Source organism: Corylus avellana, chromosome ca3 (genome assembly GCF_901000735.1).
Source record: "Corylus avellana chromosome ca3, CavTom2PMs-1.0".
Taxonomy (NCBI): domain Eukaryota; kingdom Viridiplantae; phylum Streptophyta; class Magnoliopsida; order Fagales; family Betulaceae; genus Corylus; species Corylus avellana.
Genome location: NC_081543.1, coordinates 13,154,285 through 13,159,702, shown reverse-complemented (window position 1 = coordinate 13,159,702; position 5,418 = coordinate 13,154,285).

Here is a 5,418-nt window from a genome sequence, read left to right as displayed (position 1 = left end):
TAACTATATAATATTTATATTGAAAACAAGATGAAAGGGGGAGGGTGGCCATTCATTTTAGCGTCTTTGGTTTGCTATGAGTGTCTTTAAAGAAACTTATAAAGAGTGTTATGTTTAAGAATGCGTTTGAAAAAATAACGGTCACAAAATATGAAAAAATTAATTTTGAAGGGTGAGATATTCTTCTTCCACTCTTATCTTTGGTTGAACTTTCTCCTATTCTAAAATATTAAGTGATGAAGTTAATTAAAATTCCTTAACCTACAATTAGTGTTCTTGTTCCCTCTAATCATTCTAAGATTAGTCCTTTCCAGTAGGTCCCAACTTAATCATCATCATTAGGAATACCAAACGCTATGTTTGCCCCCACAAAGATGCAAGTAATTATTCTATCTGCTGTAAAGGAAATATAGTTAATTAGCTAAGCACAGCCTAGCTAGCTTCACGCACTTTTCATAGTGATCACAAAGGATAATGATTTCTAATAAGGTCAAGTGTGAGGACATGGTTACATAATTTGTACGGTTCATTTGATTGGCCGGCAAGTGGGTTGATTCAAATGCGATTATACTATTGCACATGGGGGGCATGAGATAATTAGTAGGAGAATTTTGGCACCTCTTGTCATCGTGGTGATCATGCTTATGAGTAAGGGTGTCGATTCATATTTGTGTGTTGAATTTGAGTAGTCATGTATGTTGAAGTATGGATATAAAATTATATATGTCAATCATAAATTAATTCATTTAGTTAAATGAGTCAAATTTTTTAATTTTAACTCGCTAATTTTGTGTTGGGTTTATGTTAAGTTCAGGAATCGTGTCAATGTATAAATATAAAGCTATATAGATCAATCATAATCCAACCTATTTAATTAAATAAGTCAAACCCATCAATCTTAACTCTTTAATTTTGTTTTAAATTCGTATTAAATTTATGAATCGTATTAAAAATTGCTGACGTTACTCACCTTATTGCAGAGATAGAGAATTTCAATGGAATCACTTTTTACCCTCTATCGATCCATGAACTGTAATTTTAATTTTTTTTTTGTTAAAAAAATTATATAAATTAAAACATAATATTTTCATTTATTAAAATTTTCTTATCTTTTGTTATCTGCTCTAAAAATAACAAACATAACTTAAAACACAAAATATTATATCACATCATTACACTTTTTCTATTTTCTTTTTTTTTAAAAAAAAACATCTCTCATGTCTGATTCTTCAGGATTTGGCCTGGGAATATTTTTTAGACTTGGTTTTTCATATAATTAATTAACATGCATGCATGAAGGAAAATGACCAAATAGGGGCGCGAGCAAAAGTGTGATGCGAGTAGGACCCAAGGGGGCAGAGGATAAGAAAGGGAAAGAAGGAAGCGCGTGAACCATGAATAGTGGGCGCAGGAGATAAACGTGAAAGCCAAGGCCAAGTGGCGATGTCGTGCCAAAAGAAACTCAATCATAGCGTGCTTATTTTATTATTTTATTATATATATTTTTTTTTATTAACGGCGTTTATTTAATTAATGTAATCTGTGGGCGGCAGCTGCACGTGGTTCATGCCCCCTTTCCATTTGGCGTCACGTCCCGACGCGTCCACGTCCGCGTCCGCGTCCACGTCCGCGTCACCCCCTTTGGCTTTCAGTATTTGACCGTTTTGTCCGTGTGGTAGACTGGGAGTGCCGAAAAGAAAAAAAGCCCGCCTTCCACTTTGGCGGCGGCGGCACCATCTAGCGAGGAGTCAATTTGACCACTCTCCGCGGCCTCCTACTCTTCCCGCTGTGATTCCATGCATTCTATTTTTGTGTGTTGTACTTCTGTTGAAATTTGGTAGTTATCACGTCACTCTTTTAAGATTTATATTTTATTAGACCATTGTTTGAGATTTACTCGGTTATCAAATCATTGTTTTAGGATTTTTAATGAAAATTATAGGATGTAGATATAAAGACCACATTGGACCCATAAAATAACTCTACTTAATACAGGATTACAATAAATAAATAAAAAGAGAAAAAAAAAAATGGAGTGACAAACCACCCACCCTCTACCACTTGTTGCAATAAGGGTGACTTGGCGATCTTGACAAAGCCACCTCCTTAACAAGGGGAGGTACACAAAGGGATGGTTGTGTACCACCCCTAACAGATTGAGTTGCCCCCTCAATGGAAGGGATGGCCACAAGTTGCCCCAACAATGAGTGCATTTGTTAAACGATTTTGGTTTGATACTATAATAAAAATTGATTGAAGTAAAAAAAAAAGTAAGAATGTTTGGTATAAAAAAATTTTATTTTTGTAGTGATTTTTTTATTTGAATGGTAATAAAAAAGTGATTTTTTTTTTGACATGTCAGCACAAGAGGGAGAAGGGGGATTCAAACTAGTGACATTCACTTCATTAAGTGTGGTCCCAGCCGATTGAGCTATCTCTTGGGAACAATAAAAAAGTGATTGATGTAATGTAAAAAGCAAGAGAATGTTGAAAAAATAAAAAAAGTATGATGAATAGTATCGAAATAAAAACTTTTACCAAATGGAGCCAGTTCTCTCTTAATTTTTTTCTTTTCCTTTTGTGTTGAGGTGACTTTTTAGTATTCTAGGGTTATGAGGTGAATTTGTGATATTTTATGGGGGGAATAATAAATTTTGGAAGATTATGAGGAGTTAATTTTTTAGTGAAGATCGTAATATTTGAGGAAATGAACCTTTGGGTTGTGGATCATGTATATTTAATTCAGGCAGATAATGGTATATAAGCTTTAACTTTGATTGTAGAGATTTAGCCAAATCATAGGAAAATTTGGGGTTTAAAATGTTGGAAGGTTTTATCACCGACTAAGAAAAGTTTTGGGTTCTAGATGATTGAAAGATCAAATTTGGGTTATAGGTGTTTGATTTCGAGATAAGAAAATGGAATGGTTGCCTGAGTATCATGTGATTGGCATACTTCGATTTATTGAACCCGTGACTCCTCGAGAAAGAGAGACATGGATAAGAGTTTATTCAATTGAACTTGGGGTTTATCAAAATCGAATCTACACATGGTTGAACCATATATTGACAATCGATTGATTTGGGTTTTTGATCGATCAAAAAGAGAATCAAACGTTCAAGTATGTAAGATTTGACGTGCAATTAATGAGAGCTACCAAGTTTCGATTGATCGAACTTAATTTTAAACGTGCAATACAAGTTGCCATAAAACCAAAAAAGAGGGGGGCCTTGGAGAAGAAGCGGCCAAAGAAGCTAGCATGGTGAGTTTTGTCTATGCTTTAAATTTGATGTGTATGTGTGTTTTGGTTTGTGTTGAGTATGATAGGGATGTTTGTTGCTGTAGTTGGTTTGTTTGGGATAGCGGGTAGAGGTTAAAAGGCGGTTAATAAAATTTAGTAATCGCCTTTGCAGTAGTTAGCAGTTATTTAAGAACTAACAGTTAACGATTTTTTCTAACACCCTTTAAAAGTGGTTAGGCGATTAGACAGTTAGCGGACGGTTAATATTTCAGCCCTAATAATGGGTGTTGGAATGGAGTGTTTAAAGTTGTCAGTTGTGAAGTTTGATGTAAAGTTTGATGAAGGTTGTTATAGTTGTATTGATGTTGTGGATAATATTGTGTTTTAGGGTTAAGTAGGAATATCGAAATTGTTGGAAAAGAAAGGATTTTGATCTTGTAATCATTGTTTTGTTATGGTGTTGATAATATGGAGTGAGGCATGGAAGAGGATAATTAGTCCAGAGGAATGGTATGTTTGGAAGGTATTAATTCGGAGAAGATGATGAATAGTAGATTCGATCTATCAAACCAGCTGTGATTTGAAAGTGTGTCACATGTGCGAGTAAAATGGTGTTGTGGGTTCGATCAATCGAAGTTGAGGAGTAATAAAAAAGAAAAGAAATGCAGTAAGAAGGAGGATTTTTCGATTTGAGTAATAAATGAGTCCTTTATGAAATGGACAGAGTTTTATTTCAAATTAGGTTTGAGGAACTTCCTTCAACTCAGTCTATAAAAATGACTGTCTATTTTTTAATAATATGTGAAATGCAAATGAGTTTTTAATATTATTTATTCTAACTTTATCTCTACTATTAAAAAATATGTGCATCTCACATGCTTAAATATGTATGTCATTTTTATAGACTAAATTGAAGAAAGTTCCTCCAATTCAATTTGAAAAAAAAACTTTGTCCAAAATGAAATTAGGAGAAGGATTAATATTAAATAGAAGGGTTAATTAAACTTGACCCCATTCAACTACTACTCACTTATAAGTCGCCCTCACAAATTACATTTCATATTTAACCACCTTAAACTATCAATTTCATTATTTTACATTTAAAAACACGTATGTGCTATGCACATGATCGAGATTTCGTCTGATTTAACAACTAGTCCTAACAGAAAGGTTTTTCACCAAGAAATGATATAGAGTTTAAGGCGGTTAAACGTGACGGGTACGTGGTTGGTCGTGTGAATAACGTGCGTGTAAATGAGTGGTAATTTTTTAAGATGGTTAATTTGAATTAGCCCAAATGAATAGATAAATGTTCAACTACCTATTCAAACTGAATACCTATCGGAGCACTTGAAACTCCCTACGTACCCACAGATACTCACATGCCACCCACCAATGCACTAATGCAGGCTGTTAGCACTGAGTACAAAGAAAGGGCAAAGTCAGATGAGTGGACAAGTGGTCTCGGCAGTAAACATGACGTTAATTGCAAGTTGCAGTGTTGCACCCGGAAGAAGAACTGAAGAAGCCCCATCAACCATGTGGTTTCTCCCTGCGGTAAACGTCCGGCCGGCCAGAGATGTCTGAGTAAAGAGCAGTACGTACACTGTCTCCGGCCAAGGACTTGAACACTTTGATCCACTTGGGGGAGGGTGGGGACATGGCAAGGCGCACGTGATTCACACCTCATTGACATGTCCTTTTTAACTTTACATCTGACATTGAAATTTAAATGACCTGGGCCACGGCCAGTCATTTGTACATGAATATCCTCCACATGATTAACCTAAATAACTAATATTTTTGTTGTTATTCTTTCCTAAAGTTAATAAAAGACATGGAAAAAAAAAAAAATTGAAGTAAAATACTCACAAAATACTTCAAATTACTTTAACTTTTGTATCACATGACAATAAAATAGAATAAATAACACTGAGAGCATTTTTAATGGATAAGTTAAATTTTTATGCAAAATGACTTCTTAAAACGCACTTTATTTAGTTTAGTTAATGAATTTTTAAAGGTTTTCGGCATCTGATTAGCTATATTTTTATCTATATTATTTAAATATTATTAAAAGTGATAAAAGTTTTGAGAAAAATAGAACATGTGAGAAGAAAAATAAGAAAAATTTTAGGAAGAAGAGAACATGCAAGAAAAAAAGTAGGGAAAATTTT